Source organism: Pinus tabuliformis, chromosome 8 (assembly GCF_031772625.1).
Source record: "Pinus tabuliformis cultivar Carrire ecotype Pingquan chromosome 8, CPIR1, whole genome shotgun sequence".
NCBI classification, from domain to species: domain Eukaryota; kingdom Viridiplantae; phylum Streptophyta; class Pinopsida; order Pinales; family Pinaceae; genus Pinus; species Pinus tabuliformis.
In genome coordinates this window covers 1,568,221,517-1,568,244,046 of record NC_142294.1, presented here as the reverse complement: position 1 = coordinate 1,568,244,046, position 22,530 = coordinate 1,568,221,517, and the positions used below count along the sequence as shown (strand labels likewise).

At 37.7% G+C, this 22,530-nt stretch overlaps 1 protein-coding gene and 1 pseudogene across 1 annotated transcript in view; one reads left to right on the top strand and one right to left on the bottom strand.

The window, feature by feature from the left end:
* The window catches only part of LOC149242006 (uncharacterized), a 536,392-nt gene that overhangs the window by 34,919 nt on the left and 478,943 nt on the right, over window positions 1-22,530 (top strand). The window lies entirely within an intron of this gene.
* On the bottom strand, window positions 20,379-21,960 carry LOC149242008 (uncharacterized; annotated as a pseudogene).

The window sequence follows — 22,530 nt, the reverse complement described above, 5'->3', positions numbered from 1 at the left end:
CTTAGGAGAATCCTAGTGTGTTAATCTGCTAGATTATAGTTGTGTCGCAGAACTGGGTGGTTTATGAGGGTCCATTTCCCCCTTGAGATGTAATGTTGTAAAATTCATGATGTAAAGTGTTTTGAGGGTTAGAAAATGTTTTAATCCCCTCATAAGTCCTAAGTCCTAGGTCCTAGGTGATTTTTCCAAAGGCTAAGTTCGAGGATCCATTTAAAAATAAATAAAAATTGAAAAAATTGAAAAAATAAAAAACAATAAAAAAATTAAAGATATAAATAATAATAAATAATTTTATTTATTTATTTTTTAAATAAATAATAAAATAATAAAATAAAATAAAAACTTAAAAATAATAAAATAATAATATTTTTGAGTAAATTCACTTTTTAATGCATTAAAAAATTCGACGGATGAGATTAAGAGATATCTTGATCCTCATCGACGGTCGAGATCATTTTGACGTGGATCACTCGAACTAGCTGTTGGGAATTTTTCCTTTAAATAGAGTGCTAGGGGTCATTTGAGATCATTTGATCTGTGAGTCTTGTGCTAAAGAAAGCTCTCCTGTAAACATTTTTTCTGGTGCTAATAAAGAAAGACTTTGGGGTTGAAATCTTGCTGGTGTTACTCTCCTAAAGTGCTGTGAGCTGTTTTATTTTCTGCATATATTTATTTTTCAACCATTAGTAACAGCTTATTGTAGAGTATTGTTGAACACAAGTATCTTGTTCACTTGCTAGGGTTTGAATGGTATTAGAATTTCTGAAATGATGGCAGGTATCTCCATTGCATCTGAGATCTAGTACTGTTTTTTTCTCTCTTTATTGATGGTTGAAGTTAGTTGTGCAGGAAACCCTTATTGAAGAAGATCAGTGGGCGTTTGGGGAGGTTCTCGGTTGAACCAGCCAACTCCCGCAAGCATTCTCTTGCAGAGCCCAGCCAGTTTCAATCTTGGGTTTATCATTTAAGTTTGTTTTTTTCTGAATTGCATGAGAGATTTCTGAAGTTTTTCATAGTAAATCTAGAATTTTGATAATGTCATTGATAATTATTGATAAATCTGGCTGTTAAAGAGTCGAAAAATTGTAAATGCTGTAAATTTGTAGCTGGTTTGTAGGGTTTTATTTTTAATCCTTGCATATATTTTTTGGGTTTTTGTTTTCCATTTGCAGGTTGCAGGTCTAAGATAAAATCTTATGGGAAAATTAGTTTTTTGCAGGGTCTCTGTTTTGGCTGTTCAAGGGTTTTAAATTCTGTTGCTTCCAGATCTGGAAATCTTTTGAGAAGGTTTCATCTACAAAAACTGAAGATAAGTGAATCACATAATTTTATCAGAGTCCCTGGAAGGTATTTTCTTTAAATGTTGGTTGCCTGGTGGGATTGCAAAGAAAACCCGCATCTCTTCAAGTCGCTTTTCCCTCAGCTGTCTAAAAAGTGTTTCTGCCCTTCACGCAGCTTCACACTGCCTGTACGCTACCACCTATAATAATAAGTTATTCGCTGCTCGTTGTCTATTTCATTCCGCTCCTCAACAATCTGTCCGCGTTGCAATTTTATCCTCACGTAGTGCATCTCCCACGCAACAAAACTCTCCTTATTTTCTTCACGCAACAACAACTTCTTATCCGCTGCCCCTGCGTGCCAAATCCTGTCCCTTCCTCATCTGCTCCTTTGCCACGCTGTTGCAGCTTCCTCCAGCAAACAAATCGTTGATTTTTCCTTTTTCTTTCACGCCGTTGAACCTTCTATTTACGCTGCCCAATAACCATTCGCGCAGTCTCTGTGCCATTGAGCTCTCAACGCCTTCTTTATCTATTCCGCGTGGTCTAACCTCCCTCGCTGCAATAACCATTTCGCAGTCCTTTTCCCACCATTGCACCATCTCCACACTGCATAATCTTTCGCTGCTTGCATACCTCCTCTCCACGCCGCCGTCCAGGTTTCTGTATCTCTTCCCGTCGACCTGATCTCCTTTCCCCGCCGCTGCAAGCTCCTCATCACTCTCGCCAATAAGCCTTCACCTGCAAATCGTGGCTCCAACTCCATTCCTCTACCATTCCGCAGTTGCTGCCCGCACGCAAACCTGCAGTCACATAACCAAACAAAATTCGATTTTCGGTTTTGATATGCGTTGCGTAAGTTTTAGGTTTAGAGTTAGGCGTTAGTTCTTTTTTTTTTTTTTATTTCATTGCTTTAGTTTAGTTCACGTTTTTTTTTATTATTTAGATTTAAATTTAAATCTTTACGTTGTAGGTTTTGATAAAAATCAAAAGAGAAAAGTCGATTTTCATTTTTGTATTCACTTAGATTTTGGTTTATTCGATTTAGAATTTTATCAAAGCTTTGAGATAGCATTTTTTTTAAATAGATTTAAGCTTTTATTAATTTAGTACATAGTTTTAGTTTAGATATGTTTTCTTTCATGTTTCAAAAATAAAAGTTTTAAATTTTCGTTTCACATTAAAGTTTAGGTTTTAGATTTTAAATTATATTTGATTTTTTATAGTTTTAGGTTAGATTAGATTAGATTTTATTTTTTCATTTTTTGTAGTTTTGTTTCATTTTGAGTTTAAAGTTTTAAAAACCATAAAAAATATAAAAATTAAAAATTATAAAAGACATAATTTTTTTTTTCCCCTTATAGTTTAGGTTTTGAATTATTTTAAGTTTAGATTTAATTTTGTTAGAAGTAAATAATTTATTTATTTATTTTTGTTTAGTTCAATTTGTGGATTTAAAGTTTCATTTTCATTTGAAAAATATAAAAAATATTTCTGGAATTTCTTTGCTAGTTTGAGTCTTGGCTCAAGAATTTGCTATGTTTTATTTGCTGAGGCTAAAATTTTGATGTGGAATTAATGTTTATCATTTTTATGTGATTTAGCATGCTTGAATGATCATTTTGAAGATTAGCTACATGAATGTGATATTTGGTTAGTGTTTAAAATTACATGGTTGTGTATCGAACTGTATCTTTCGAAATTTTAAATTGCTGGAGTATCATTAAGCCGTAAGCATTTGATAAAAGTTAATCTTTGTTTGAGTTATTTGATGGTAAACGATTGTTGATGAATCTATATTTCTGCAGCATTTTATAAATAATCGTTTAGTCATTTATTTCATAAGGCACTGGTCTATTTATTTAATAAAATCAATTAAGTGCTTGTTTTCTTTCGTGTCTCCCAACCCAACTGGTTCACAGTTGGTCATCCCCTTTCCTATAGGGTCTACCCCCCTTAGCCACGGGAGACAGGCTTAAACGGAGAGATCGGGGATCAGGGTGACAGCCCTCGGTCTGTGCGTTGTCGTGACAATCTGTGCGACGACATTTTTTGGCGCCGTTGCCGGGGATAGAGTTTTTTTGTCCTTGGTTCTTTCATTTCGAGCTTTTCTGTGTTTCACTTCTTGTCCAGGTGGCGACTCCACTTCATATATTATCTTCAAGAGTGTATACTAGAAGACATCCAAGCAGTCTGTGCAATTCTGCTCCTGATCCTGAAAAGGCTCTCAGGATACGATTACACAAACTCTTTTCTCGTACACTTCTTGTTAACCTCGGACAAGAAGCCCTCTCTGATATCCATTTGCTTTTTAATAGACCAGTTGGGCAGGACATCATGGATATGTATGCCCCTTGCAATTTTTCTAACATTCTAGGGTATCCCAATGCTCTTCCATCAGTTGGGATAGATAAGTTGCCTAGCTTTCAGGGAGATGTGCAAATTCGCATCTGAGAGATTTTAGTATATGGATGGCTAAGTACGCAAGGTCTCCTGATTTCGATCATGAAGATGTTAGAATGACTCTTTTTATTTTAACCTTGGGGGGCGATGCTCATGAATGGTTTACTGAAAAGCCTCAGAATTCATTTGATTCCTTAGAATCGATCATTAATGCATTTAAAGAAAAATATGGAGATAAGAGAGAAGGAAGACACCTCGTAAAAGCTATTAGCATAATAAAAAAGAGAGAGAATGAAACTGTTGAAGAATTTAATAAAAGGTTTAATGGTATTGTTAGAGAATTACCTCAAGACTATAAACCTACAGATAAATCTCTCCAAGATTTTTACAGTGATGCCTTTAGTCCTGAGCCATCTTATGAATTAAGGCGTGCTAGGCTTAATGATTATAGAGATTGCCAAGCCTTGGCTATAGAGCTTGAAAAGGACAAGGCAACATCTGGGAAGTCTGAGATCCCAGGTTTTGATAGGGCTGGTACGAAACTAAAGGAACCTAAAGGAAAAGCAGTTCAAGAACCTGAAAGTGAACTTGTTCTCAAATTACTTCAAAAGATTGAAACCATGGAAATTAATCATAATAAGGAGATAGCTACTTTGCAGAATAGGTTGATCCAAATGGAAAGAGCACAAACGCAAAATTTTCAACCTTGAAATAACAATTAGCAAAAGAAGGGTCAATCTAGTGAGCAAAGACCTCCTAATCCGCTAACTAATTTGGTTGATAATGCTCCTCCTTACTGTTGGGTTTGCGATGCTCTTCATGAAGAGGCCACTTGTCCCATCGTTAGAAGAATTTTAGATAATGGGATGTTTGGGGCAGGTGATCAAATAAATGTAGTAGGTAACAAGTTTCCTTTGTCTATGGATGATTGGATAGGGGTCAAGGAAAAGAGTCGTGACATTATGAATCCTTCATCAGCTTTTAGTATAAATAGCCTTGAAAATGAAGATGACATTTTGGCTAGGTTATATGGTGAAAAACCCTCTCCCGAGCAAATCTTGGAAATTGCTAGAGATAAAGGTTTGACCTACCAGAGAAAGGATAAAGATCAAAGTGGGAATCAAATTCCCCCTCGAAATTTTAACCCTGGATTAGATGTCGATTTAGGAAGTTGGTTTAACAATGCAAAAATCTGGGTTCCTGTCTCCGAGATTGCTAAAATCCCTTCCCAAAGAGACAAGTTACTAAATGCTATTCAAGGTCCTCAAGTAAAGACTCAAGAAGTTGACTATCATGATGCTCCCATATATTTGCAAAGCTTAGATGCAGATAACAAAGATCACCAGCCTTTCTTTATCACCTTGTTAGTTAATGGATATAAATTGAATAATTGCATATTGGATTCTGGTGCATCAGCTTGTGTAATGACTAAAAGGGTCATGGAACAGCTTAACTTAAGAGTTTCTAGACCCTACTATAACATATGTGCCATGGATTCTAAGAAAATTGAAGTGCATGGTTTGATCAAAGATTTGCAAGTTCGTCTATCAGTTTACCTAGACATCATGATTGTCATGGATGTTGTTGTTGTGGATGTGCCTAATGCCTGGGGTATGCTTTTATCCAGAAAGTGGGCCTCTGATCTAGGAGGAAGTATTCAAATGAATTGGTCGTATGCTATGATTCCTTCTCCTAGGGGTGATGGTTTTGTAAGACTAAATAGAGAGCCCGAAAGAAAATTTCATGTCGAAGATCCTAAGAGACCTCACAACGAGATAATCAAAGAGCAATCTGACATTGGGAACTATGCCATCATGTCTAATTTCATAATTCCTCCTCATGATAAGATTAAGGATCTCAAGGATAAAGTTTGGTATATGTACTTTGATGGTGCATCGTCTAGGCATGGTAAAGGTGCTGGAATAGTGCTTAAATCTCCCCTTGATCACATTTTCAAGTTTGCCTATCAATTAGAATTTGAAGCAACCAACAATGTCGCTGAATATGAGGCTATATTGTTGGGGTTTTAATTGGCAAAATCTTCGAAGGTTAAGTTGCTTAGCATTAAGGGGGATTCTGATTTAGTTATCATGCAGCTTAAAAATAAATTCACATGCAAAAATCAAAGACTAAGGAATTATCGAAATGCTGTGTGGGATACTATGGAGCACTTTGATGCCCTTGACCTCAAAGCTATCCCAAGAGAGCAAAATAGTTTGGCAGATGAACTTGCCGTCGCTGCTACTACTTTCCAGTTATCTGATGAGCTAATTAATGATAAGATCAAAATGGAAGTAATTATTTAGACCATCTGTTCCAGATAACTCAGAGCATTGGCAGGTCTTTAATGACGAAAAACAGGTCATTCGTTTTCTTAATAGTCTGGATGAGTTTGAAGATTTCCGGATAGATTCTCAGGAGGATGGATCTTTAAATTATGAGCATATCATAAATCCTACTCCTGGGAATGTGGTTGCCTTAGAGCAACATTTTGATCGGCATGATGCCACGAAGTTGAGAGAAGAAAATAAGATGGACCCAGGCGAATATCTCGAGATAAACATTGGTACTTCTGAAAACCCAAAGATTGTTAAAATTGGTAGAGCTACTAGTGTGGAGGAAAGAAAAAAGTTACTAATTTACTTCGCGAATATCGAGATGTTTTAGATTTTTCTTATGATGAATTAAAGGGCTATAGGGAGGATGTCATGGAGCATACTATCCCTTTAAAAGATGAAAATGCTAAACCCTTTCGCCAGAAACTTAGGCAAATTAATCCTAAATTAACCCCTTTGGTTCAGAAAGAAATTGCGAAGATGCTTGCAGCAGGAATTATCGCTCAAACAAGGGATTCAACATGGTGTTCAAATCTGGTGATTGTTAGGAAAAAGAATGGTACAATAAGGCTTTGTGTCGATTTTTCGAAACCTTAATCTAGCATGCAAGAAAGATAATTACCCTTTGCCAAACATGGAGACTTTGTTGCAAAGAGTAACCGGTTCTGGAATGATGTCGTTGCTAGATGGTTTTTCTGGATACAATCAGGTATGGGTTAAAAAGGAAGATCGTCACAAAACCACATTCACCACACCATGGGGTACCTTTGAATACATCAGAATGCCATTTGGATTAACAAATGTTGGGGCTACATTCCAAAGGGCTATGAATTATGCTTTCAAAGGGTTAATCGAGAAATTTATTGAAATTTACCAAGATGATATTACTGTTTTTTCTAAAGATGGTATCAGTCATGTAAATCATCTTAGGCAGGTTTTCGATAGATGTAGAGAATACGAGATTTTTTTGAATCCAGCTAAGTCTGTTTTTGGGGTAATGGAAGGGAAATTACTTGGCCATATCATTTCTAAGGAAGGAATCAAGATTGATCCTGAAAGAATTGAAGCAATCCAAAAGATTCCTCTTCCTCATAATCTTAAATCCCTTCAGTCTTTCCTTGGAAAGACAAATTTTATTAGAAGGTTTATTCCAAATTACGCAGAAATAGCTAAGCCTATTCAAAGTCTTCTAAAGAAAGATGCAAAATTTGTTTGGCAAGAAGACGGCAAAAGGGCTTTTCAAGAAATCAAATGTGCTATTGCAAGAGCTCTTGTCTTAGTTAGTCTCGATTATTCCAAGGATTTCATGATTTTTTCTTTCGCTTCCGAAGATACCATTGTTGGTGTCTTGCTACAAAAGAATAAAGATGGTCATGAGCAGCCTATTGCTTTCATGAGTAGGCACTTCAAAATTCCGAATTGAAGTACAATACCATGGAAAAGCAGGTTTATGCCTTGGTCAAGTCTCTTAAGCACTTCAAAACTTATGTGGGTTATTCTAAAATCATTGCTTTCGTCCCACATTCTACTGTTAAAGATATATTAACTCAACCTGATTGCTTAGGGAGTTGTGCTAGGTGGGTTACTAAAATACAAGGATATGATTTAGAGATTAGACCCACCAAGCTAGTCAAAGGCCAAGGTTTGGCTCAAATGTTGACTGAAGGTAATGAAAAGACTCTTGGTTTATTTTGTCTTAGCAATCTATCTTCGCCTGAGTTGCAAATATTAGGAGAGCATGAGTGGTACAAGGACATAGTTTATTACTTGATGAATCTTGCATGTCCTAACCATTTAGTTGCTCATAAGAGAAGGGCTCTTAGACTAAAAGCCACTAAGTATTGCCTTATGAAGGATGGCCTTGGATGGAGAAATCCTGAGGGCATAGTGCTTAGGTGTATTGATGACGTTGAGTCCAAGCAATTAATCTTTGAGTTTCATTCAAGATTTTGTGGTGGTCATTATGCTGCTAGAACTACTGCCCACAAAATCCTGAGAGCTGGTTATTATTGGCCTTCAATTTTTTCTGATGTGCATAAGTTTGTTAGAGCTTGTCAAGCCTGTCAACTGTTCACTGGGAAGCAGAAGCTTGCTGCCCTGCCCCTACAACCTGTCATTGTAGAGGCACCTTTTCAGCATTGGGGTCTGGACTTCATAGGGAAGTTCCATGAAAATTCTAGCAATGGCTACTCATGGATTTTGACCGCTACGAATTATTTCACTAAATGGGTTGAAGCCATTCCTGCTAAGAATGCCACTGAAAAGGTTATTATGGATTTCATTGAAAATAATATCATTACTAGATTTGGTGTCCCTGCTAAGATCACTACTGACAATGCCAAAGCTTTTAGTTCCTCAGAGTTTTCATCTTTTTGTTTCAAATATGACACTGTCTTATCTCATTTGTCGAATTACTATCCTCAAGGTAATGGTCTGGCTGAATCAAGTAACAAAATCTCATAACCATTATCAAGAAGATAGTAGGAGATAATAAGAGATCATGGGACAGCAAAATCAAGTATGCTTTATGGGCAGATAGAATCATTAAGAAGAAAGCTACTGGTAAATCTCCTTTTGAATTAGTTTATGGCTTGGATGTAACCTTACCTGTGCACCTAAAATTACCAGCTTATCAACTCCTACATAATTTTTCTACTAATAAAGATGTTGTTCAGAATAGAATAGATTAGATTGTGGAGCTAGATGAAGCTCGTAGGACAACTTTTGATGCTATATGTAAAAATCAATCTAACATTAAGAAAAGCTTTGATAAATTCTCTCGATCTAAATCTTTGCAGGTGGGAGATATGGTACTTCTTTGGGACCGCAAGAATGAAAAACCAGGAAAACATAAGAAGTTTGACAGTTTGTGGCTGGGACTGTACATCATTCGAGACGTAGCTGGGCCAAACTCATTCCACTTGAGCAAATTGGATGGCGAACCACTTGATCTACCTGCGAATGGCCAAATGCTCAAGCTGTTCTTCAAAGATGATATCTGATGCCATAGGGCATCCTTTGTATTGTATTTCTAACCCTACTCCTTGTTATTTCAACATTTTATTTCCGATTTAGGATTAGATTTACTTTCCTTGTTAATAAATGAAGAGCTTCTATCTTTCATGTGCTTAAATGTTATATGATGATGTTTGAATGGACGCTACTTATTTCTGCTGTGTGTTGCGTGGATGCAGATTCTGGATTCTCACATTCCTGCAAGTGCAGCAATGTGTCCCTAACTAGAGCCAGATGTTGACCACTACGTGTCAACTCCTCATAGCAAGTACACCCCCTTTTCTTCGCAAAAGGGATAGCACTTGATTGACATGTCCGTGCCATTCGACAGTCATCGTCGACTTGATCATAATATGTTGTAAACCCAGTCTGCATATGTGAATTGTAAATAATCTTAGCAGATATGAGTCATGTATGTAAATTGCCTAGGTGGACCTAATTTTTTAGTGATAATCTACGTTCCGGAAGGTTTTTTGTCTCACCGATCCATGATCGGCAGAGTTTTCCTTCAGCCTAACCCCAAAGCCGGAATGGATTTTGTCATTAGAATCTTTAGGAGAATCCTAGTGTGTTAATCTGCTAGATTATAGTTGTGTCGCAGAACTAGGTGGTTTATGAGGGTCTATTTCCCCCTTGAGATGTAATGTTGTAAAATTCATGATGTAAAGTGTCTTGAGGGTTAGAAAATGTTTTAATCCCCTCATAAGTCCTAGTCCTAGGTCCTAGGTGATTTTTCCAAAGGCTAAGTTTGAGGATCCATTTAAAAATAAATTAAAAATAAAAAATTAAAAAATTGAAAAAATAAAAAAATAAAAAAATTAAAGATATAAATAAAAAAATTAAAATTTAAAAAATAAATAATAAAATAATAAAATAAAATAAAAACTTAAAAATAATAAAATAATAATATTTTTGAGTAAATTCAATTTTTAATGCATTAAAAAATTCGACGGATGAGATTAAGAGATATCTTGATCCTCATCGACGGTCGAGATCATTTTGACATGGATCACTTGAACTAGCTGTTGGGAATTTTTCCTTTAAATAGGGTGCTAGGGGTCATTTGAGGTCATTCGATCTGAGTCTTGTGCTGAAGAAAGCTCTCCTGTAAACTTTTTTTCTGGTGCTAATAAAGAAAGACTTTGGGGTTGATATCTTGCTGGTGTTACTCTCCTGAAGTGCTGTGAGCTGTTTTATTTTTTGCATATTTTTATTTTTCAGCCATTAATAACAGCTTATTGTAGAGTATTGTTGAACACAGGTATCTTGTTCACTTGCTAGGGTTTGAATGGTATTAGAATTTCTGAAATGATGGCAGGTATCTCCATTGCATCTGAGATTTAGTATTGTTTTTTCTATCTCTTTATTGATGGTTGAAGTGAGCTGTGCAGGAAACCCTTATTGAAGAAGATTAGTGGGCATTTGGGGAGGTTCTCGACTGAACCAACCAACTCCCGCAAGCATTCTCTTGCAGAGCCCAGCCAGTTTCAATCTTGGGTTTATCATTTAAGTTTGTTTTTTCTGAATTGCATGAGAGATTTCTGAAGTTCTTCATAGTAAATCTGGAATTTTGATAATGTCACTGATAATTATTGATAAATCTGGCTGTTAAAGAGTCGAAAAATTGTAAATGTTGTAAATTCGTAGCTGGTTTGTAGGGTTTTATTTTTAATCCTTGCATATATTTTCTGGGTTTTTCTTTTCCATTTGCAGGTTGCAGGTCCGAGATAAAATCTTATGGGAAAATTAGTTTTTTGCAGGGTCTCTGTTTTGGCTATTCAAGGGTTTTAAATTTTGTTGCTTCCAGATCTGGAAATCTTTTGAGAAGGTTTCATCTACAAAAACTAAAGATAAGTGAATCAAATAATTTTATCAGAGTCCCTGGAAGGTACTTTCTTTAAATGTTGGTTGCCTGGTGGGATTGCAAAGAAACCCCGCATCTCTTCAAGTCGCTTTTCCCTCAGCTGTCCAAAACGTGTTTCTACCCTTCACGCAGCTTCACACTGCCTGTACGCTGCCACCTACAGTCACAAGTTACTCGCTGCTCACTGTCTATTTCATTCCGCTCCTCAGCAATCTGTCCGCGTTGCAATTTTATCCTCACGCAGTGCATCTCCCACGCAGCAGAACTCTCTTTATTTTCTTCACACAACACCAGCCTCTTATCCGCTGCCCCTGCGTGCCAAATCTTGTCCCTTCCTCATCTGCTCCTTTGCGACGCTGTTGCAGCTTCCTCCAGCAAACAAATCGTTGATTTTTCCTTTTTCTTTCACGCAGCTGAACCTTTTATTTACGTTGCCCAATAACCATTCACGCAATCTCTGTGCCATTGAGCTCTCAGCGCCTTCTTTATCTATTCCGCGTGGTCTAACCTCCCTCGCTGCAATAACCATTTCGCAGTCCTTTTCCCACCATTGCACCATCTCCACGCTGCATAATCTTTCGCTGCTTGCATAACGCCGTCGTCCAGGTTTCCGTATCTCTTTCAACCTGATCTCCTTTCCTCGCAGCTGCAAGCTCCTCATCACTCTTGCCAATAAGCCTTCACTTGCAAATCGTGGCTCCAACTCCATTCCTCTACCATTCCGCAGTTGCTACGCAAACCTGCAGTCACATAACCAAACAAAATTCAATTTTCGTTTTGACGTGCGTCGCGTAAGTTTTAGGTTTAGAGTTAGGCGTTAGTTTTTTTAATTTCATTGCTTTAGTTTAGTTCGCGTTTTTTTTTATTGAGATTTAAATTTAAATCTTTACGTTGTAGGTTTCGATAAAAATCATCGATTTTCATTTTTGTATTCACTTAGATTTATTCGATTCAGAATTTTATCAAAGCTTTGAGATAGCATTTTTTTAAAATAGATTTAAGCTTTTATTAATTTAGTACATAGTTTTAGTTTATATATGTTTTCTTTCGTGTTTCAAAATTAAAAGTTTTAAATTTCGTTTCACATTAAAGTTTAGGTTTTAGATTTTAAATCATTTTTTTTAGTTTTGTTTCATTTTGAGTTTAAAGTTTTAAAGACATAAATTTATTTATTTATTGATTTATTTTTTTATAGTTTAGGTTTTGAATTATTTTAAGTTTAGACTTAATTTTGTTAGAAGTAAATCAATTAGTTCAATTTTTGGATTTAAAGTTTCATTTTCATTTGAAAAATATAAAAAATATTTTTGGAATTTCTTTGCCAGTTTGAGTCTTGGCTCAAGAATTTGCTATGTTTTATCTGCTGAGGCTAAAATTTTGATGTGGAATTAATGTTTATCAATTTTATGTGATTTAGCATGCTTGAATGATCATTTTGAAGATTAGCTACATGAATGTGATATTTGGTTAGTGTTTAAAATTACATGGTTGTGTATCGAACTGTATCTTTCGAAATTTTAAATTGCTGGAGTATCATTAAGCCGTTAAGCATTTGATAAAAGTTAATCTTTGTTTGAGTTATTTGATGGTAAATGATTGTTGATGAATCTATATTTCTGCAGCATTTGATAAATAATCGTTTAGTAATTTATTTCATAAGGCACTGGTCTATTTATTTAATAAAATCAATTAAGTACTTGTTTTCTTTCGTGTTTTCCAACCCAACTGGTTCACAGTTGGTCATCCCCTTTCCTATAGGGTCTACCCCCCTTAGCCGCAGGAGACAGGCTTAAATGGAGAGATCGGGGATCAGGGTGACAGCCCCCGGTCTGAGCGTTGTCGTGACAATCTGTGCGACAACAGACTCAAGTTGCAGTTTCAAAACCAGTCCCCGCCGAATTTATTAGCCGAGGAGATATTTGCACATGCTAAACCTCCTGTGGCAGACATTGTGAAGACACGGAATTTTCCTGCGACCACTTGGCGGACTTCTTCGCGATTTCCTGCAACTTCTTGACGGCTTCCTGTGCAACACTGTGGTCGATACAATTTCTCTCTTTGCGTGGCGTCAAAATTTCTGAGCCGGGGCCGTCGCATAGTATTTCAGAGGAACGTGTACTGCTTGGTCTATTCTCAGATCTATTAGAGACTTAATCTGCGTTTGGCTTGTCGGCATCGGAAGTCCAATTCCCACGTCGTTGCCGCTGTCGTCTTGGTTTCAAAATTTCCTCTCCCGCTGAGAGTCGACTTCTGTTCGTAGAATATATATATTCCGTAACTCATTTCTGCAACAGGTATCCCGCATTTAGTTTTGCTGAATCCTTGCAATTCGTTCGCGCTGCGTATTTATTGTAGGTTGCGGGTTCGAATCTCCTCCAGAAGTGGATATGGAGAACACAATGCGGGTCTGATGTCTCTCCGCAGGTTTGAAGCCTGACGAGGGTAACTGTCGGAGTGAACGCGGGGCTGGATATGCATCAGGCTGTCCTCCTCAAAATAGATAGCAATTTCTCAGATGGTTGAAAGGGCACGTATTTAATTTCAGACGCATAAACTCACATGTCTCTGGCCAGGAGCGAAGCTTCTATTATGGAAACGTCTTTGGGTCGAGTTTGCTTTTGGAATCTGGCGTCTCGCTAGGAATTTTTTTCTTTTGCAAATTCTGAAGGAAATATTTTCAACCAGTCTTATCCTTGATAAGAAAAAGTATACACTCACTGTTTTACAATCCTGTAGCAGATCGATTAAATGAATTTTAGTCCTCTTGAAGACTGACTAGGGCAATCATCTGCGGCTTATTATTGGAAGATACTGTATTTGAGGTCTGATTACCTTAGAGCTACGTTCAGATGTCATTTAAATGATCCATCTTCTAAAGCCTGAATGGAATTTTTTAACGGAGGTTTTGTAATAAGCATGACGTGAGTCAAATCTTGACAATCAACATGGGTTTGCAATGTGCATAGGTTACAGCTGATCTAATCTATACCTTTGTAGAAATAAGCATGCAAGATTTTGCATAATTTCCATTGGGTTTAGTTTTGCAGTCTTGTCTGGGCAACGAGGTCCATTATGACTCATTTGGCATTTCTTCCTGCCTAAGCTTCTTCTGGTTATATTTTTTCCAGCACCTGTCAGATTCTGTTCGGATCAGCTGGAATTCCCTTATTGCTTTCTTGGGAAATGTGCAAATGGCCTCACTACGCCTTTATGGTTAAAAAGTCTTCAGATCATGTCCCGTCTTCTGCCTGGTACATTGACTTTGGTGCATCACGCCATTTCTCTCACAGGCGTGACTGGTTTATTGACTTCTGACCTTTTAGTGATTCTGTGGTATTCAGCGGAGGTGAGGAGTACACAGTGGTTGGCAGAGGTATAGTTCAGATCCAGTTTGGTGGGCACACACTCATCTTCGTGAATGTGTACTATGTTCTTGGTATGGAAATTAATCGGTTGTTTGTCAGCCAGATTATGAGGAACTCTCCTCAGCTTGATGTAGTGTTCAGTGCACACAAGTGCTCCATTATCGACAGGGAGACTAGTCTTACGTTTGTTGTTGGCCTAGAGGACCATGGTCTATACAGGCTTCTTGACACTGGTGATTCTCCAGAAGTGGTTCTAGCAGCTCGTGTTTCTCCCATCAGCACTCTGTGGCATCCGCGATATGGGCATCTAAACATGCAGTATCCCTCTCAGCTCTCTCGGGAGGGACTTGTGTCAGGGTTACCTGATATTCAGACTTAGCAGTTGGGAGTATGCGGCGCCTGTCAAGCTGGCAAGCAACATCGGTCTTCATTCAAGGATGGAGAATCTTGGCGCGCATCTAAGGTACTCCAGTTAATTCATGCTGATATTTGTGGTCCTATGAATACATCTTCGATTACTAGTTGCAAATATTTTTTGCTTATTGTAGATGATTTCAGTAGAAAGATGTGGGTGTATTTTCTAAAATATAAATCTGATGTATTTAGTATCTTTCAGAAGTTTAAAACCTTACTCGAAAAAGAGTCTGGCTGTAATATCATGACTCTTAGGACAGATAACGGGGGGGGGGGGCGGGAATTTTGTCCTTCTGCTTTCTCCAACTTCTGTGATACTCATGGCATCAAACGCCAGTTAACTACACCCTACACTCCTCAGCAGAATAGTGTTGCCGAATGCCGCAACCGTACGGTTGTTGAAATGGCTCGTTCCATGTTACAACACAGGAGTGTTCCGAACAAATTCTGGGCTGAAGCAGTATTTACTGCTGTCTATCTTCTTAGCCGATCACCTACTCAGGCTGTTAAAGGGAAGACTCCCGAAGAGGTTTGGTCTGGTCGTAAGCCTAAGACAGTCACCTCAAAGCATTTGGCTCGGTTGCATATGTTTGGATTCCCGCTGCTAAGTGCTCTAAGTTGGATTCCAAAAGCCAGAAACTCATGATGACAGGGTACAATGATCGTCACAAGGTCTATAGGCTGAGAGATATAGCCACTGGTCGTCTTAGCTTCAGTTGGGATGTAGTATTTGATGAAGACAGAGGATTCTTTCAGTCTCCTCCTTTTGAGCAGTGTTCTGAGGATCAACCTCACAATGTTCTTCTTTCGGTAGGTCCACCTGACGGGAGGGATGTTGCAGCATCAGTATTTGATGATATTCTACTTGAGCTTCCTTCGGAAAATAACCCTCCTCTTGCTGCTCCTATTGTTCCTGAGCCCACTCCACCTCCTCCTGAGATTGGTTCCTCTACTCTCCGGCCTAAATGGTGGGCTAAAACCATTGGTGATCTCCGGGATAATGAGCTCCTTGAAGGTAGAACTTCTAGACATAAGAGCAAACAACAGTCTACAGTAAATTTTGCTTCTATGGCTAACCTGCACAGTATTTTTGAGCCTCAAATCTATTCAGAGGCTAAGGGTACACCTAAGTGGGAACATGCTATGGATGCTGAATTCCAAAGTCTTCAGATGAATCACACTTGGACCCTTTCTGATCTTCCTGCAGGGAAAAAGCCCATTAGCTGCAAATGGGTATATAAAGTGAAATACAAAGCAGATGGAACCCTAGACAAGTATAAAGCTCACCTTGTTGCTCGAGGGTTCTCACAGAAGGAAGGCATTGACTACGAGGAGACCTTTGCTCCTACAGCCAAGATGAGTACCATACGACTTGTCCTTGCCTTAGCAGCTATGTTCAATTGGAAAGTCCATTAGATGGATGTAAAGAGTGCTTTTCTGAATGGTGACTTACAGGAAGAAGTCTACATGACGCAACCTCCATGATTCAAGGTTGCTGGTCAAGAACAAAAAGTCTGTAGATTAGTCAAAGCACTCTATGGTCTAAAACAAGCTCCTCGGGCTTGGTACATGAAAATTGATCAGTACCTCACAGATCATGGTTTTCAACGGAGTCCATCTAATGCAAACCTGTATATCAAGCATACTGGTGATGATATTCTGTTTGTGGTTGTCTATGTGGATGACCTTATCATTACTGGCAGCTCAACACATTTGATCCATGGGATCAAACATGATTTGTGCAACACTTTTGATATGACAGATTTAGGACTTCTTGTAGTGGCCGTACTAAATTAAGAGTCATTACTGAACTGTGAAACTGTAAAGATTGCTGAAACTGTCTGAAATGGTATTAATAGATTTGACGAAGTACTTACCTGATTTGCTACGGCTGTTGCGATGAGGATGCTGCAGAACTTCTCCAACGCTCTCGTTACCGAATGACCAAAACCACCCAGCCAAACCGAGTATACCTAGATACTCAATCCAGTATGCTTCTCAACCGATGCATACCGTTCCCCCTGCCTAGAGACTTCAAAACAAGTAAGGCTCAATAGTTCCGAATTATAAGCGGTATGGATAAATTTCCTCTCCTTCTTCCTTCAACAACACTCTCCTTCTTCCTTCAATAGCACCCGGTTCAGTTTTTTCCACTCACAGAAAATACAACCTTCCCCATCCACAAGCAAAGAACACCCCCCCTTTGAAATCCTCCTTCCTCCCTTTAAATAGCAGAGGTTCCTCCCTCTCTACGCATCTGTTCACTGCCTTTATGAAAGGATAAGATTTTGTTAGGCGGTGACTGCTTTGTCATGATATTTGCCTTTAATTGAATCAGATCCTCACAACATCGAATGGTGTCACTTTAATTATGACAGTTGGTACTTTAATTTAAATAGTATAAGACCATGATGATTTTAAATATTACATATTATTTTATGTTTTATAAAATATCAAGTTTAATCATAAGGTTTATGGGTTTAGTTTTATTAGTACACATTTTGGGTTATATATGTAAACATATGAATAAACTCAACTATATTTCTTACTGAGTGTATATTTCTTCTATTTACGAGAATTAGGTATTTAATTTACACCTTTGATAATTAATTCATTTATCTTATATTTAGACATTCTCCATGAATAGTCGATATATAGCCGATGTATATATATATATATATATATATATATATATATATACTAGTGCAATGTATATGATGCATGCATATGTAGCTATCATATGTATGCCTCACATGCATGCTAATATTGCTATGTTGTTCGTGATTTGAGATGGGTTGTTACATACACCCCTCCTTCAAAAGAACTTCGTCCCGAAGTTAAGGGTTTATAAAGTATATTGATAATTCCTTTAAGGTATGTAAGGATTGTATTATGTGATTGAATTTTCATTTATGATCGTGAGGACACTTTAAAATTTGTGATTTTGAACGCTGATAGATTTCTAATTTTAATGGTCATGCCTTGCCCAAACCAGGTTCCCAAGCTATTCTAAAATCATCCTATCCTTCCTAATCTCTTCCGCTCCCATCCTATCCGTCCTCTACTGGAGTATGCCATGGCGTCAGCTATACTGACCTAACCATGCATAAACTCTAAGGATGGCAGCGTCGACTATATCGGCCTGATTTCCCAGTAGGCATCCGGCAATCATCATCACACGTCTAGGGGAGCGTGACTCGCACAATCCTCCCATGACCCCAGGTTTTAGAGGATAAACGGTGGGCAACACCTCCAGCCCTCCCAGTAGAATCAGGGTTAATACCCTATCATGGAATCTCTTTGAGCCTTAATTGTTCTGAAGTTTCTATCATCACGTGGTCATTTTGGTAACGGATTTTATCTGCAATCATAAACACTTGTCCATGCATTTATAACATGTGCATTAATATTTTCAAAAACACATAGCTTATGTATATTTCATACATGTCATCTAAAGTACAACATACCTTGCCATAATCTATTCATGTCATTAGCTTTCATATTTACAATATAATCATTCTTTCGTGTATTGTTTGTGCATAAAACTCATGACTTTAAATTGCTAACTGACACTTGATATTTGATCTTACGAGCACATATCGTTATGTTCCAAACTTTCATTGATCTGTATGTGTTTGCTCCAGTAACAACTAACTGGGTTATTGTCTTACTTGGTAACAAAATGCATCATATGGACAGTCATTAGCAAAGACAAATCTCAATTCCTTCTTTTTAACAATACTGTTATTTGTTGTGTTCTTTTATATATAAATTGATTGAAATACCTAGCTCAAAGTATGGTATGCAACACATTTGGGGATATTTTGAACTCAACATTTCCTTTAACAATAATACACCGAACATTGCTCTATGTTTAAATGGTAGTACTCTTTCAATACCTTGGCCCTATGGGTTGAATTTATGCTCATGGAACCTTTGCTCAGGTTGTATTCATCACTTATCTTATTGCTAAATTAGGTCTGAATGTTGCGTAGTATCCGATCCTATTGACTGTTTCACTACCAAGGAGTTGATATTCATGCCAAGTGAACTACTGTTTCCAGATCTTTTGCCAGCGCACATTCCAGGGTCCGAACTTAAGTTCTATGCATTATACCAGTTATTTTTATGCCTCTATATGAATGAGTTAATGGCTGTTTGCAATTCTGAGTTAGTTCCTCATCACATGGTGTTTAATAGCAGTGTATTCCTTGTTGAATAATTGTGAATGGTATATATAACCGCTTGAGCTCAATTGGCTGGTTCTGTTATCATTTAACTGGAAGTATAGTGGAAAACTGTTTACCTACAACTAACACATAACAACTGATGTGCAAAAAAAGGGATCACTGTAACCTTCACACAAAACACAAAAATTTATTAGAAACTAAGAGAATATACAGGAGGGAATCCTACATCTTTTACTGTGGTATTGTGATAATAATATGGCTAAATTATGTATAACAGCTGGGGTAATTTTGAGTAAGGAAGATATTATATGTGACTCTTTAGAGGCCTCATTGAATGTTATTTGTCCACAGTATATATATATTTTCTGAAGTAAAAACTATTAAGAAAACACCTACAGAAGTTTTCATACGAACTTGAAGAAAGGTCTCATAGAGGAACTTTATACAAACTCAATTATCAAGGAGGAATATCTACGTGGTTGTAGTAGAGTAGAATTATCATCACATCTCAGCAAAATATCTTAGAGATTGAAATGTCCCGAACATTAACTACAGGAGCCAATAACAAAAGACTGTATTAACTGTAATCAAATGCACCAGCAGTAGAATATGTGAGGTTTAAGGTTTATGTGATGGTTCTGTTCATGTATGAGGTAGGCATGTAACAACAGAACTAGCCTTCAAACAATTGTTAAAGATGTTCCTAAATTGCATCAATCCAACAGTGAAGAATATATCATTACAGAGCACCATTGATTTATAAAAGGCAAGAGCAGATTCTAACCATTCAACAACTTGTGGTTTCTATGCAAGATAGAAGAAGACAGGCTGAGGAGTGAGTCCCCTAGTAATTATAAAGGAGGATGACTAAACAAAATGAATATCTAGAAGTTTGTAAGAATATAAACATCATTACCACTTGTTTGTTACTAGAGCATAAATAATAGTAAAAACGAATCCATCCAAGCAAAATTTACAATTACAAGAGACTAATAATAATTAAAAGCATAATATCAAAATATTCAAGAAAGTACTTATCTCTAGAGAATAAGTCAACTCCTTTTCGTTCAACTCTTCAAGGAGTTAATCTCGTCCATATTATCATCATCAGGAAGTCCATATCATCAAGGAATTCACAGCATCAAGGAGTCCATATCATCATCGGCAGGAAAGGCCAGTTTGCATCATCAGGTGGAATATCCTTCAACCACTCTAGGTCAATGCTGCCAATGCCTGTGTGAAGCATCTCAAGAAACCGTTTTATTCTCCCTGCAAGAACATTGTTCATCCCTCGGTCCTTGATGGCATCTGCAGTATCTTCAAGATCAGCATATCTGACTGCATCCCAATTCACAGCATCCTTGGTATTTGAGTCCCTTTCTCTTTTTAATCTACAATCTTCTACATTTGTATTCTTCGATATAGTTTCCCAATCAAATTTGTTCTTGCTTTCTCATCCTTCATCATTGTTGAATCTTTTGCAGATGCCCATGCTTTAGTGATATACAACATTAATGTCGAATCAAGTTGATTTGCCTTTGCCAGGTTATCTATCTTTTTGCATGCGGCATCTAATGATGGTGAACTGAGTATATCATCAAACTTGAGCTGTGCCAAGCTCAATGCCTCACTATCTGCAGCTGCATTATCATATGCTTGCACTGCTGCCAAGCATTTAGCTGCTAACCTAGCTAGTTCTATGCAAACCAAAAAAACAACCAATGCTATTTAGAAATTGCCAGTAGAACTACAATATTAAATACTTCATAATTTCAATTTCTCATCACAATCCTCCTCAAGCTGCCATAGTTGCCTCCTGTCTCGGCCTCCGGCGCTGCAAAATGCTTACTGCCCATGCCATGATATAACACGGCAAGAGAAATCCAGCAGCTCTCAGAAAAAAAAAGAGATAAATATGCTGAAGAATCATCGTCTCCATCAGGATTATTTATAACAAGAGCATGTCGTAGAAGTAGAAGTGCCATGAGAATCAATGCGGCTGAATGGCAGAATGCAGCACCACTTGCATTAGCTGCCGCATATTCATCATATTCTGCTTCCAAAAAAAAAAAAATGTCGCTCTGTAGCAGCCATTGCTAACAAGCGAGGATCATGAAGGTCTAACTGTGCTCCAGGAACACCCCAACTGTTACTCAAATCAATGGGAGTGTCATCGGAATGTGCTGGCTGAGGAGGGGCCGTGTAACCAGGACTATATGGCTGATGGCATATCTCACATATAATACTTCCCTTCTCATTGCACCATCGCTGTACGCATTTTCGATGTGCAAACTTTAGACTGCCGCTGCAGGCACAGGGGCCCTCCATGTTCTTCTCCTCGTCTTCCTCTTGGCAGATGCGGCATTCACCCAATTTAAACGCGTCAACAACATCGTCACATCCAGATTGATCAAAAGTAGATTGAGAAGGAGACCCATCTGAAATCAGGGCAATTCTTCCTCTTTTTCAAGTTCGGAGCCTCGCTTTTCTCAGACACAAAATAAAACAACATAATGGGGTACAAGAATTTGCCGTAATATTTTTAAATTTACAAGATCTTTAAGCATATATAATTGACTTAGAGGAGATTATTGATTTATAAATTTACTGAAAAGAAATCCAAGCTAAATCTCCGCACTAATTTGACGTAAATATTTCCAAAAAAAAATTTAACCAAGAATAAACAATAAAATGAATTCCAAGCTAGAGCTCCCTCTCAATTTGCCGTATTTTTCTCAAAATCCAGGCTCAGATAGATAATTTAATTAATTAAAAAAAACAAAGAAATAAATTCTAAACTAAATCTCTGCGCGAATTCGCCGCAATAATACTAAGCTTAAAATCGTCCACCATAAAAAAACGGGAAAAATCATCCAAATCAGTCTTAATCCAAGAACAGGCAATCGAATACACACCGGCGTGCTTGCGATCCTCCGGTGTTCCAGATTTGGACAGAACCTCCAAATCCATCAAGCTGAGCGACATGAGACCGAGAGTCAAGCCGGACATCATACCCGCGAAAAGAACCAGCAACAGAATTATGAGAATATAAATCCAGAACTTTGCGTTGCAGCAAACTTCCTCTGCGGCCATTTTTCCGGACCCTAGGTTTATAAAACTTCAAAAATAATACTAATTTTCTTCAAATAAAGCACAGTAACTGTCAAAGAACCACACTACGCTGCAATTCCTTCTGCCTGCGTTTCATAAATTCCTCAAAGCTCTGCATTTTACAGCATGTTTAGCCTTCGAGAGGCTTCGATTACTAAACCTTTATGCTTATTTAATAAAATTTCCCTGGTCACAAGGGCAGGGGTTTGAAATTGCATCACGGGAGCAATACCAGTACCAAATAGGTTAGAAATTTCACAAAATCAAGCTTCACAATGGCCAATTTTACCCAGCAGATTTTAACCACAAAATCTACACGACCGTAGGGCCTGTGAGGTCGCAGGGTTTGAACGACGGGCTCTGATACCATATGTAGTGGCCGTACTAAATTAAGAGTCATTACTGAACTGTGAAACTGTAAAGATTGCTGAAACTGTCTGAAATGGTATTAATAGATTTGACGAAGTACTTACCTGATCTGCTACGGCTGTTGCGATGAGGATGCTGCAGAACTTCTCCAGCGCTCTCGTTACCGAATGACCAAAACCACCC